Genomic DNA, 15,490 nt, shown 5'->3' with positions numbered 1-15,490 from the left:
AAGTTGTTATTCGGAATTGTGTGATTGCATTTTATTGGAACAACTTGAAGCAAGTAAAATCATATGAGAATTATAACACAAAATCATAGGTCTTTTGGTTTACTTAGAGAACAATCTAGCCAAATTTTAGCAAAACGAAAGGCAAGCAATATGAACACGCAGAAGAAAAGCGAAACTTTCTCAATTTATTCCTTGTATTTATGCTAAAAGTAAAATATAATTCTGAATTACTGCTAACTAACCATTATTACGAAGAAGTATATCTACCTGATGCTATTAATTATTTGTATAAAAAAACTCCTATATGTAAAAACTCATTACATAAATTATTAACAAGCAATCTCCACAGCAAGTCTCTTGATTTTATCTTCACAATTCAAAGCCGCACCAAATGTCTTCTCAGAAATATCCACTAAACTAGTCTCTTGACCAACACAAGCCTACAAAAATAATAAAATCAAAGTAATAATAAAAACTCAGATTGACAAATCATTCAATTGTTAAATAAACATAAAAATATAGTACCTTAGTGAGGATGTGTTGAGCATCAATGTCATAAGATCCTTTCTCAAAAGAGCCATAACCAACTTGAGGATTACAGAGACTGGCAAATTTAATAGCAGAAATTGAGCTTCCTTCACATGACAACTCTAATGCACTTCCTTCATAACCATTTGCACAAGCTCCTTCTACTCGAATGGTCTTAAATTTTACTTGAGTTGGGTTCCCCCAAATTCCTCAAACAAAACAAGAGTATTCACTTCGTTCCTTAGAAAAGATCGCGGTACATGTAGAGCTGTCAAAAAATGACCTGATCTGATAACCCGACCTGAACCTGTAATGACCTGTAACTGACTTGCACCTGAAACTTTGACAAAACAGGTCACCTGAAACCCGGCCTGTACCCGACCTGATAATAACTGATATCTGCTCTTGACCCGATACTATATGACCTGAACCCGAACCGATACCCACCCAAAAAAGACCGATAACTGAAATGACCCGACTTGACAACGATATGAACCCGATTCGACCCTTACCTGATTAGGACCTGAAACTGATTATAACTCGACGTAACTTGTCATTAACCCGACCTGTTGCGATCCGTTACCTGATTTTATTAGACCTGTTGTGACCCAGTACATTATTTTACTTGACTTGGTTCTACATGTTACCCGATTTTACCGGAATTGTTGATTTTTGATAACTCGACTTGTCATTGATTTGACGACATAGTAACATAAATCATAAACTAATACTACTATAAAAAGGCATATAACTAGATGAAGCAACGCCACACAAAATTCATGACCTGTTCCGTACTCGAAGCGAACCGAAAGTGACCTGAAACCAAGTGTGATATAACCCGATAACTACCAACCCGAACCCGACTCGAACCTGACCCAAACCGCTATTATCCTCACCTGATAAGTATCCGACCCATGCATGATCTGAACCTGAAAGCACTTGCTACAAACCTGCTATAAACCCGACCCGACACCACATAATCATGAAAGATGACCTGTCCCGAAATTGACCGCGCCGAACCTGACCGAACCCGAAAGAAGAAATGAATTGAGACAGACTTGACCGAATTATGATCGTTCACGACCTGCACCCGACCTGTTTGATTTAATGACCTGACACGACCTGACCGAACATGACCTGAAACCTAAGATAACCCGACCTGAACCCGATTCGAGTAACTGAATTGACAGCTCTAGGTACATGATACTCAGTTTGTATAGGCTTCCCGCAATTGGTAACACATTTGGTGTTATCATATTCACCAAGGCCGACTATCAGGCTGTGCAAACAGCCCAATAGCACAGGGCCCCTCGAAACAGAGGGCCCAAAATTTGACGTCCAAGCTTTTTTTGGTTCTACAGATAATAAATACTCTCCAACTTTTTTTTACCATTCCTATATCATATAAAAGTACTTCTCTTTCTTCAGTGAATTAGGGGCCTTGGGGTCCGTGAAAACTGATATTTATTAGACATTTTTTTTAGTTTAGTTAATATCTTTGACATTCCATCTTTTTATGATTGACGTATTCACATTAACTTTTGCTTTGTATGTACTATTTATGACCAAGTCATGCTTTCAATTTATCTCATTAATTCCTTTTGAAAATTTCCTCTAATTCTTTTGTTTCCATATTGCAATTGCTGCTAGTTTCTTAGTAAGTTTTTTGTTTAACCCAAAATTTTAGAAATAAAAATTAAATATTATAATTGTATTTTTTTTTGTTTTTATTAAGGGTCTAATATCTTAGATTAGAACAGTGTCCCGAGATTGAATGAGACGACCCTGATATTCACCACGGTAGTCACATGGATCAAGGCTGCACCCATCTTCATCGGCTACATAGCTTGGCCAATACCTTACGATGCTCATCCCGTTCACCCAATCTTCTCCTTTGCCAATGCTACTAAGATCTACAATGACCGGATTTGTTCCTAATGGTGGCTTGAATGTAGTCTATTAAAACACAAGATTTTATCACAACTTATTAATGATAAATGGAAAATGTATAGTGAAATTAAGCTATAAAGTTGCATATATGGATTAATAATTGTTACTTTATACCATGTCATCTGAGTATCTACTGGCATATCCATCTCAGTTTTCCACCTTTTGACAGAGGGTGATATTTCACTATAGAGCACATGCATGTAACACCCCGATACATTTCTCTTTTCAAAATATCTTTTGATATAAAACTTAGAGAATCATCAAAGCATTATCGCCAGTGTGATAATGTATCGACTTATTCAGAACTTCGCAGCGGAAAACATAATAACTAAGTTTAGAATTGAAATTTAATTAATAACAAAGTCAACTTCAAAAGTCAACCAACAACGTCAACGTTAACTTAAAACCAAACCAACTATAAAGTATATAAACTAATGTACGATAAATAAATAATCTTTCCATTCCCGAACCCAATGATGTATCATCTTCAAACCTGTAGATGACAATGCACTATTAATCTAGAAAGTCTGTTCACCGAAATGGATCATCACAGGATCAATAAGGCATAATCATGATCAACATACACAAATAAAAGCACGTAATCAGCAAAGCTGAGTATTACATAAAGAAATAATAAATAAACCTAACATGATACTAACAAATAGTAAACAGGGATAAATAATAACATAATAACTTGCAGATAACTTTTAGTGAACTAAACTTTAACACCATTCTTATTACTTTAAATGGAATAGTCACTGAGCCGAGTTGTCTAACTAAACCAACCTTCCTTTTGGAAGACGAAATACGGGTGCGACTCCGTATTCCCATGACTTACGATATCGAGGAACCTTTTAAATAAAAACAAGAACGGTGATCAATCCTATCCCAGAAAAAGCCATGGCACACTCACCATGTCCCCCAACTCCTGTTTGTCCAATAATTCATACATACACCAGTCTAAAGCTTATTACTATCCAAGTTTCACTTTACATGATTTACCATTTATTACTTGTTGTGACACACAAGCAACAAAAATAACATATCAAACAATCACAACCTTTATTTTTATCTTAGGATTAGATAAGTGATCACACAATTTACAACCCAAGATTAGTTTCTTCTTTAATCCAACCTTCCTTATTTGTTGAACCTAGCCAACAACCAACTTACCTTTCAAAGGTATAAACTATCAACTTACCAAATAAGGCCCTCGGTCCTCATAGAGTAGTGAAATAATAATAAAAGGGAACAACATGATTCAATCATGATCTATACCAATATATATATTAATTCCCCCACGTGAATTAATAACATAAAGTTCCCAACCAACATGCTTGCATCAATCTTTCATACAAACATAATATAATCTCATAATATAAATATTATTAACATGTTCGCACAACGACATAAAACATGCATATCTAACATAATATCAATCATATATGAACTCAACATAGTTCATATACAAGATACTACATAATTTTCCTTCCTAAACTCATGATACTATATCAATCAACACATAAGTACGTACGTACCTTGTGTGAACAAATTGATAGGCCATTGTAACAGTATTAAAAGTCGCCTAGAGAGAATTCTCCGCCTAAAACAACAAATATAAATTCATAATCAATACTCAAATAATTTCCAACAACTTTAAAATACTTTAAACCACCTTTTAAAATATTTAAAAGTAAATTTCCATCAGTAAAACTTCAATTACCAACACTTCCTAGCATATTACTACTATACTAGTTATAAAATCTTTAAAACTCCATCAATAATATCCTTTTTAATATTCCAGCAACATATAATCTGTTAAAACCCCCTTTAAACATGCTTAAACATACTTAAACTTATAATAATAATCAATTCCATAATTTATAACCTACTACTATGATTTTCCAATCTTTAACATGCTAAACATCCATGCTTTGATAATTAAAAATCCAATCTAAACATAATAAATAAATTTGAATTTTTATTTCTTCAATACATAAATTATCTAATCTTAGATTCATAATCAAATCATCAAACTAAAGCTTTTAAACATAATCAAACTAAAAATAAATCTTTAAAATACAACCTTTTAATAAAACTTAAGGAGGAAGAAAGGTAATCAAACCAAAACAAAGGAAGAAAGAACAAGGGTGTGCTAGCGGTGCTGGACATGACAGCAGTCGGCGGTTGATCGGCAGTTTCAAGGTGGTTTGATCAGGAGAGGAAATTATTTGTTGAAAAAGAAATCGTTTCTTGGAAGTGAAGAAGGAGAACCGTGAGAGAGAAAGCAAAGGGAAGAGGCGGCGTTTTTTGGGAGTAAGGAGAGAGAAAATTATGTGTAGGAAAAATTATATGTGTTTTCCTTGAGGGCTTAGGAAAAGGCAATTGGGTTTAAATAGAGTTTAATGATGAGTTAAATTGATATTGGGTCTCCTGACACAATTATAAGTCCTTTTCCTAATCTAAATAGTATTTGGATTCCTCAAGCCCATTTAGACTCCTTTTTCAAATTCAAAAAGTATTTCAAATGTTTTTCAAAACATGCCTAAACAAAATATTTTAACTTCTTTAAATCCTTAAAATAATTCCTTTGACTTTCAAATAATCAACCTTTTTAAGAAATAATTTATTTTAATAACTAAATTATATTTGAATATATATACTAAAATATATTTATAAAAGCCATAAATTTATGGGGGATTACAATCTACCCTTCTTAAAAGAAGTGTCAGACTCAACTTTCATTCGAGAAATACTTGTGCCACTCATGTGCACACTTTACCAACTTTAAACCTCACTTGTGTTATTTCCTACACATTTTTTCCATGCGGAGAAGCTATTTATTTTTGCACCAACATGTACAAATCGCCAAAATAAGCATAAACATATCATAAAAATAGGTAAAAAGCGCGTAATTCTATCGCATTCTACCCCTTAAAGAAAACGTGTACTACGCATCTTCTTGTCAAGAATTTTTCACGGGCCCTTCCTTATATGTGAGGCTACTATCAATCTAGACCCTCTCAGGCTCCAGAACATGATGCTCATCAGGAATATAACGCTTGAGTTTAGAAATATGAAAAATATTGGGCATCTTCTCAAACTTAATTGGCAAAGCCAAACTATATGCTACTTTCCCTTTGTAACACCCCCAATTTATCTCTTTTGAAAAATACATTTTAATATAAAACACTCGAAAAATTTGAGAGTATTACCGCCATGTGATAAAATTAAAGGCTTTAATACTAACTACTAACTAAACTTTAACTAATGTAGCAAAATAACCAAACTAACTTCTCTTTATCGAAATAACTTTATTGTACAACTATATAACAATGGAAATAAAGAAAATAAAATTACAACTCCTTGACTAATTATGATTCCTCACTAGCTCCCCACATGAAGTATGCGTCATATCAACCTATAAAATCTACTCGCCAAAACAGGGTCATCATAGGGACGAAGCCATAAAACAAAATAAATAAAAGCGTGTCAGTAAAGTACATGTATTTGCGGAATATTAAACACTTTATTTAATTTAATATTGGAAACATTTAATTTCGAAAAACATTTCTAGATACTTGATAATCCTTGTATAATATAAATATATAACCTTGATAAAAATCATTTTTCCTTGCCTAGGTACCTTTTATAAAGTGTGCACACCCCCAAGTTTAGAATTCCTTACTGAGTCTATTACGCGGAGTTACTACCTTGTCCATATGACTTATATAAAAAGTACATGGGTAAATAATATAATGACTACCGTTCTTGCTAATAAATAACAAGTCGTTGACTGGGTAAATAATAATAGCTACCATTCTTGCTAATAAATTACAAGCCGTTCACTCTTTATAATTGCGATCATAAAAGATCATGTATCTAATAAAAATCCTTTTGAAATAATCCTCCCTTAAAAAGAATAGTACTACTTATAAATTTAGCCATATAAAGACAAAAATAAAATAACTTGCTTAAGAGGTAACTTTTGAAAAATTATAATAACATATATTTATAAAATTCATAAATTTATATACTTTTTATAATTTTTATTTATCGATAATTTAACTTACGGATGGTTGAAATTATGCATTGGCAAGCGTGAAAGTCAAACTGTTGCAAGTAAAAATAAAAACAGAGAAAGTATATAATAACATATATTTATAAAATTCATAAATTTACGGGGGATTAGAATCTACCCTCTTAAAAGAAGTTTCATCCCAAAACTTGACACGAAAACTCACATATTTCTAGAAATTTTGAACTCAACTTTCATTTGAGAAATACTTGTGCCACTCATGTGCACACTTTACAAACTTTAAAACTCACTTGTGTTATTTCCTGAACACATTTTTTCCATGCGGAGAAGCTATTTATTTTGCACCAACATGTACAAATTGCCAAAATAAGCATAAAAATGCATAAAGATATCATAAAAATAGGTAAAAAGCGCGTAATTTTATCGCATTCTACCCCTTAAAGAAAACGAGTTACGCTCTCGTAACTCACCTCAAGGAACAAATCGGGATACTTCTTCTTCATTTCATCTTCGGCTTTCCACGTTGCCTTTTCAGGCTTGTGGTTAGACCAAAGTATTTTTACGATATTGACATCCTTATTGTGTGTACTACGCATCTTCTTGTCAAGAATTTTTCACGGGTCTTTCCTCATATGTGACGCTACTATCAATCTGGACCCTCTCAGGCTCCGGAACATGATGCTCATCAGGGATATAACGCTTGAGTTGGGAAATATGAAAAATATCGGATATCTTTTCAAACTCAATTGGCAAAGCCAAACTATATGCTACCTTCCCTTTGTAACACCCCAAATTTATTTCTTCTGAAAAATACAATTTAATATAAACACTCGAAAAACTTGAGAGTATTACCGCCACGTGATAACATTAAAGGCTTTAATACTAACTACTTCCTCCGTTTCTTTTTACTCGCTACACTTTCCATTATGGGAAGTTTCACATTACTTGCTACACTTCTTTTTTGGGCAATAAACTCTCTCTATCTCTCTCCTCCCATATGGGTCCCTTTTCTTTTTACTCTCTAACTCTCTCTTCTCCAAAAATTGCCTAGGAGTCCGTGAAATGAGAAGTGTAGCGAGTAAAAAGAAACGGAGGAAGTACTAACTATATAACAATAGAAATGAAGAAAATAAAATTACAACTCCTTGACTAATTATGATTCCTCACTAGCTCCCCACATGAAATATGCGTCATATCAACTTGTAAAATCTGCTCTTCAAAATAGGGTCATCATAGGGACAAAGCCATAAACAAAATAAATAAAAGTGTGTCAGTAAAAATACTGAGCACATGTATTTGCGGAATATTAAACACTTTATTTAATTTAACATTTGAAATATTTAATTTCTAAAAACCTTTCTGGATACTTGATGATACTTGTATAATATAAAATATATAACCTAGATAAAAATCAATTTTCCTTGCCTAGGTACCTTTTCTAAAGTGTGCACACCCTCAAGTTTAAAATTCCTTACTCAGTCTATTACGAGGGGTTATTACCTTGTCCACATGACTTATACAAAAAGTACATGGGAAAATAATATAATGACTATCGTTCTTGCTTATAAATAACAAGTCGTTGTCTGGGTAAATAATAATAGTTACCGTTCTTACTAATAAATTACAAGCCGTTCACTCTTTATAATTGCGATCATAAAAGATCATGTATATAATAAAAATCCTTCTGAAATAATCATCCCTTAAAAAGAATAGTACTACTTATAAATTTAGCCATATAATAAACAAAATGACTTGCTTAAGAGGTAACTTTTGAAAAATTATAATAATTCAAAACAACTCCTTTTTAAATATTTAAACATGCATTTAAATATCAAACTCCTCGTAAATTATATGAATACAAATTCAAAGATCAAACTTTTATAATAATATTGAACTAAAGGCATGATTCAAGTGCATAATAAAATTAATAAACATTCAAACATGTTCATACAGACTACTTCATAATAAAACTTATGAAAACACGAACTTGAATACAAGATATTTTCCTAAAAAAATGATACTAAGGTTTCAAAATAATTATTAAAGATCTACATATACACTCACCTTGAAAATTAATAACTACTAAGGGAGAAGAGAGAGAAATGGTAAGCAAAGAGAGAGTATGTGTTTTTGAATGTGAGAAAAGAAATGTATTTCTCAAATTTGGTGTGAAGAATATGATGGGTGGAGACCCCAATTTATACTAGTTGGATATGTAAAATCGAAATAGGACTAGGAAACTAAAAGATGAGTTTAGGAAAAAAGATAAACTAATCTAGCTAAGATCAAACTAATATTTATGATTATCCAACTAAGATTTGAAAAAGATATAAAATTATCCTATAATACATAATTATAGAAGATAAAATAACTTAAAAATAAGCAAACAGGAAAAGGTAACCTTATCAAAAACACTTAAGAAATAGGAAAAAGGTGTGATATGTGCCCCATATTCCTATTTTTTCTTTTTCTTTTCCTTTTTATTTTTATAAATCTTTTATAAAATTTATTGAAATCTTTTTTCATTTTTTGGTAAATATTTTCTGATTTTCTTTCAAGAAATATCTTCAACGACTAAACTAACTACTTGGATTATAATTTGTAAACTTAGGCCCAACATTTAATTTGGATTAGAGTCTATTCGAAAAACTCATAATATGTTATAAAGCCTATTTAAAATCTTTATAATTAATAATAAACCTTTTTAATAAATAAAACTCATTTAAAAATTATAATTAATAACTTACTAAAAATATAGAGTATTACAGATAATTTTCTTAATTTTTAATAAAGTGGGATCAAGGTAATTTTTTTAGTAATTATTAATTATAATTTTTAAAAAGGGTTTTTACTTATTAAATAGGTTTATTATTAATTATAAAGATTTTAAATAGACTTTTATAATATATTATGGATTTTCAATAGACTCTAGTCCAAATTAAATATTGATTAAGTTTATAAATTATAATCCAAGTAGTTAGTTTAGTAGTTGAAGATATTTCTTAAAAGAAAAACAGAAAAGAGTTACAAAAAAAGAAGAAAAAGATTTAAGGAAATTTCAGAAAATATTTTATAAAAAGAAAAAGAAAAAGAAAAAATAGGATTATGGGGCACATACATGCCTTTTTCCTAGTTTTTAAGTGTGTTTGATAAGGTTACCTTTTCCTTTTTGTTTATTTTTCAGTTATTTTACCTCCTATAATTATGTATTATGGGATAATTTTATATCTTTTCCAAATCTTAGTTGGATAATCATAAATATTAGTTTGATCTTAGCTAGATTAGTTTATCTTTTTCCCTAAGCTCATCTTTTAGTTTCCTAGTCATATTTCGATTTTACCAATCCAACTCGTATAAATTGGGGTCTCCACCCATCATATTCTTCACACCAAATTTGAGAAATACATCTCTTTTCTCATATTTAAAAACAAATACTCTCTCTCTTTGCTTACCATTTCTCTCTCTTCTCCCTAAGTAGTTATTAATTTTCAAGGTGCGTGTATATGTAGATCTTTAATAATTATTTTGAAACCTCAGTATCAATTTTTTAGGAAAATATTTTGGATTCAAGTTCATGTTTTTATAAGTTTTATTATGAACTACATGTATTCTATAGGAACATGTTTGAATTTTTGTTAATTTTATTATGCACTTGAATCATGCCTTCAGTTCAATATTATTATAAAGTTTGATCTTCGAATTTGTATTCATATAATTTACAAGGAGTTTGATATTTAAATACATGTTTAAATATTTAAAAAGGAGTTGTTTTGAATTATTATAATTTTTCAAAAGTTACCTCTAAAGCAAGTCATTTTGTTTATTATATGGCTAAATTTATAAGTAGTACTATTCTTTTTAAGGGATAATTACCCTACCCATGATTTAGAGTTAGCTGCCATAGTGTTTGCTTTGAAAATTTGGAGACATTATCTTTATGGAGCAGCTTGTAAGATATTTACAGACCATAAGAATTTGAAGTACATTTTCACCCAAAAAGACCTGAATATGAGGCAAAGAAGATGGCTAGAGTTGATTAAGGATTATGATCTAGATATCCAATATCATGAGGGGAAAGCCAATGTGGTGGCTGACGCCTTGAGTAGGAAATCGAGTCATAGCTTGAGTACTTTGATAGTCCCTGAGGAGTTGTGTCGAGATATGCAAAGGTTGAGCCTATAAATTCTAAATCCTGGGGAAAGTGAGGCTAGACTTAGTAATCTTTCTTTGGGAGTGTCAGTTTTCGACGAGATTATTGAGGGTCAAGTCGGGGATGAGCACCTAGACAAGATCAAGGAGAAAATGAAGCAAGGTAAGGAAGTAGACTTCAAGATTCATGATGATGGGAGTCTAAGGTTTAAAGGGAGGTGGTGTGTACCACAGAAGTGCAATGACCTTAAGAGACGTCTTATGGAGAGGAGCACAATACTCCATATTCTGTGCACCCTGGGGGTGACAAGTTGTACAAGACCTTAAGGTGATCTATTGGTGGCCAAACATGAAGCGAGAGGTAGCTGAGTATGTTCTAAGTGTCTGACCTTGTCAGAAAGTGAAGATTGACCATAAGAGACCTATGGGAAAGGTTCAATCGTTAGAGGTCCCTGGATGGAAGTGGGATTCTATTTCTATGGACTTTGTGACTGCCTTACCCAAGACGAAGAGTGGAAATGATACCATTTGGGTTATTGTGGATAGACTGACCAAGTCCGCCGTGTTCATACCTATTAAGGAGACATGGAAAAAGAAGCAACTCGCTACAACCTATATCAAGCATGTAGTGAGATTGCATGGAGTTCCAAAGGACATTATCTCGGATCGTGACTCTAGATTCTATCTAAGTTCTGGAAAAAGGTCCAATTAAACCTTGGGACAACATTGAAAATGAGTACCGCCTTTCACCCTGCGACCGATGGTCAGACTGAGAGGACTAATCAGACTATGGAGGATATGTTGAGAGCTTGTGCAATTGATTTTCAAGGAAGTTGGGAGGACCAATTAGATTTGATTGAGTTTTCTTACAACAATAGTTACCATGCGAGTATAAAGATGGCACCATTTGAGGCATTATATGGACGGAAGTGTAGAAGTCCCATTTGCTGGAATGACTTTAGCGTTTGGGGACTGAATTTATTGAGGAGACCTAAGAATGTCGATAATTCAGGCTCGAATTCAAGCTGCGCAAGATAGGCAGAAGAGTTATGCAGATTTAAACACGCGAAGATGAGTTTCTATAGGTGATAAAGTATTCTTGAAAGTATCACCCACAAAGGCGTTATGAGATTTGGGAAAAAGGGCAAGCTAAGTGCTAAATATGTAGGCCCATATGAGATTTTGGAGCGCATTGGGAAAGTAGCTTATAGATTGGCATTGCCAATGGAGTTTGAAAAGATGCATGATGTATTCCAATCTCCCAACTTAAGCGCTATATCCCTGAGAGCGTCATGTGTTAGAGCCTGAAAGAGTTCAGATAGATAGTAGCCTCACTATGAGGAAAGACCTGTCAAGATTCTCGACAGGAAAGTGCGTAGTACGCGCAACAAAGATGTTCATATTGTCAAAGTTCTTTGGTCTAACCACGAGTCAGAAGAGGCAACGTGGGAAGCCGAAGAGGATATGAAGAAAAAGTATCCAGACCTATTCCTTGAGGTGAGTTACGAGGGCGTAACTCGTTTTCTTTAAGGGGGTAGAATGCGATAAATTTCGCGCTTTTGTCTATTTTTATGAGATTTTCATGCATATGCCTATGTCGGGCAATTTGCACATGTTAGTGCAAAAGAAGTAGAGTCTCCGCATAAGAAAAGTGTTCATAAGTAACACAAGTGTTTTAAAAATGGGAAAGTGCACGAGAGGCACTACCTTTTCTTCAAAAGTTTTCGAAATGATGAGTTCAAACTTTTGAAAGTACGAGGGTTTTGTGTTAAGTTTCGGGACGAAACTTCTTTTAAGGGGGTAGACTGTAATCCCCCACAATTTTAAAGAATTTTCATAAATATATTAAAGTATTTATGTAGTTATATTTAAATCCAAATGAGTTTGGAAAATGATTTGACTTTTAAAAAGGGTTGACTATTTTAAAAGTCAACTAAAAATATTTTTCATAGCTTAATAACAAATTGTAATGTTTTTAATTAAGCATGTTTTAATAAGAGTTTTAATTATTAAAACGTATTTGAAAAGGAAGCTTAATGGAATCGAAAGCCCAAAAGTGATAAAAAGGGAAAGGTTATTTGATGACTAAAGTCCTAATAGCCCATCTTATTAGTCATCAAAGTTTATTTATTAAAATCTCTTTTCCTAAGCCCAAAAGGAAAGCCTCTATTTAAATATCCTAAAAACCCAAATTTTACCCTAACACTTATTTCTCTCTCCTCTTCCACGTGATCTCCTCCTCTCTCTCACTCGCGCTTTTCTTCTCTCTCTCCTTCTTTGTGCGCATTTCTTATCTTCTCTCAAAAGTTGTTTCTTCTTCTCAAGTAACGTTTCTTGTTCAACAAGAAACGTCACAATTCTTTTGAGACCGAAACTGACGCGCCGTTCTTGTTTTGTGCTGCTGCTGTTTGGCCCTTCCTTCTCCATTGTTGTGGTTGTTTTTCTTTTCTTCCTCTCTAAGATTCAATTAAAGTATTAGTTTTTATATTATTTTATTAATAATTAGCATGTTTATGATTTAAATTACTGTTTTATATGCCTAAAAATATTTCGGCTATCATATATATAAATATAATAAATTTCAGTTTTATTATATTAAGTTATTTTCAGTTTTTATTATGAAATTTATAGTTTTTAGGGTTTTTAATCACTAGAAACTATATTTATAAAGTATAAATCATGAGATTTGGTTAGTACATAATTTTATATGTATTAAATATATTTTCAGAAGATTTATAAAATTTTATAATGCTGTAATTTCAGAAATTAGTTTTAAGGGTTTAAATGATTTTTAATCACTAGAATAGTTGTACTATACTAGGGATTAAAAATAACGAAAGTTTGATACGTAAAAACGATTTTAAACACGTTTAAGGGGTTTTGATCGTTTTAAAGTTGCTGTAAATTTTTAGTTACGAGATATTTATTTCATTATTTTATTTTCTAGGCGGAGATTTCGTAGTAGGAGACTTTTAGAGCGTAAAAGTGGCCTACAGATTTGTTTATACAAGGTACGTACATTGTCTACGTGCTATATGATTTGAAACATGCTCTAAGATGTTTTATTTACTAGTATCATGTATAGGACTCTATTTGTTCATATATATGATTTACTGGAATTGTTTTACATGTTATTTGCCTGTGTGCTACATGTAAACTAGAAGTATTTATGAGTATTAATGTTTGTATGGAAGTTTGATGCAAGCAGATAAGTCAAGTTATGTATTAATTCGTGAGTGAATTAATGTAAGTAAGATTGAATCATGTTTTACATGGATTCTTGAGTATTATTTATTTATCTTATAAGAATCGTGAATCTTATTTGGTAAGTACAAGTTATACCTATATAAAGGTAATTGTTATTGTTGCTAGGTTCAACGTAAGTTGGTAAAGTATAAAAAAAAGTTAAAGGAGTCTTGATTGATAAGTTGTGAACACTTGTTAATCCAAAGATAAAAAGGAATTTTGTTATGGTTGTGTGATTATTAGTTATGTGTTATTTGCTTGGTTGGTGTCAACACAAGTATTAAAATGTATTCAACGTAAAGTGAAATGAGAATAGGTTATAGACTTTAGACTGGTGCACGTCTAGAGTTGGCACTAAGGGTTGGAGTACATGGTGGTAGCCATGACTTTTTAGGATTGGATTGATCACCTTTCCTCTTAGTTTAAAGGTTCCTCGATATCGCAGGTCAATTTTGGAATATGTGGTAGCTCCCATATTTCCTATTTTCTGGTATAGACAACTCGTCCAATAACTATTCCATTTAAAGAAATAAATAAAGTTAGAGTCTAGTTCAGTAAGAGTTGTCTGCAGATTATTATATGTTTTATTATTGTTTATTCCTGCAAGTTATATTTTTGTAGTATCATGTTCAGGGTTATGTATATCTGATATGTAGTACTCAGCTTTGCTGATTACGTGCTTGTTGTGTTTGTGATCATGGCTTTGCCTATTGATCCTGTGGTGATCCTTCGGGGGAGCAGAGTTGAGACGGCATTGACATTACAGGTTCGAAGATGCATCTCATTGGGAAATCTGGAACGGAGAGACTCTTGTATTATTGGAGCTATGTTTCCAGACAATAGTTTTAAGTTGGCGTGTTTAGTTTCTGACATTGTTCTTGATTTCATGAGTTTTAATAAAGTTGATTTTAATAAGTTTTCCGCTGCAACATTCTGAGTAAGCCGAAACGTTATGATACGGGCGATAATGCCTGGGTAATTCTCTTTGGTTATTATAAAAGTATTTTCTAGAAAAGAGAATTATCGGGAACACCCCGATAATTCTCTCTTTCTAGAAAATGCTTTTATAATAACCTTAGAGAATTACCCAGTCATTATCGCCCGTGTGATAACGTTTCGGCTGACTCAGAATTTTGCAGCGGAAAACAACTTATCAAAAATCAACTTTATTAAAACTTATGAACTCAAAAACAATGTCAGAAACTAAAACACACCAACTTAAAACTATTGTCTGAAACATAAGTTCCTACGGAAACAACTTAAATGAAACTAATAATACAAGAGTCTCTCCATTCCAGATTCCCCAATGAGATGCATCTTTGAACCTGTAATGTCAATGCCATCTCAACTCTGCTCCCCCGAAGGATCACCACAGGATCAAAAGGCAAAGCCATGATCACAAACACAACAAGCACGTAATCAGCAAAGTTGAGTACTACATATCAGACATACATAACCCAGAACATGATACTACAAAAATATAACTTGCAGGAATAAACAATAATAAAACATATAATAATCTGCAGACAACTCTTACTGAACTAGACTCTAACTTTATTTATTTCTTTAAATGGAATA

General features: G+C 32.4%; 1 long non-coding RNA gene across 1 annotated transcript; it reads right to left on the bottom strand.

Moving 5' to 3' along the window:
- Window positions 1–165: 165 nt before the first annotated feature.
- LOC125492213 (uncharacterized) lies at window positions 166–743 on the bottom strand. Its single transcript, XR_007268654.1, has 2 exons — window positions 526–743; window positions 166–440 (listed from the first exon to the last, which is right to left on the bottom strand). It is a non-coding gene; the product is annotated as an uncharacterized LOC125492213 (long non-coding RNA).
- Between the last annotated feature and the right edge of the window lie 14,747 nt (window positions 744–15,490).

The sequence above is a fragment of the Beta vulgaris genome, chromosome 8 (assembly GCF_026745355.1).
Source record: "Beta vulgaris subsp. vulgaris cultivar EL10 chromosome 8, EL10.2, whole genome shotgun sequence".
Classification (NCBI taxonomy): Eukaryota; Viridiplantae; Streptophyta; class Magnoliopsida; order Caryophyllales; family Amaranthaceae; genus Beta; species Beta vulgaris.
The sequence above is the reverse complement of the archived record's forward strand: the minus strand, read 5'-3'. Positions and strand labels throughout refer to the sequence as shown.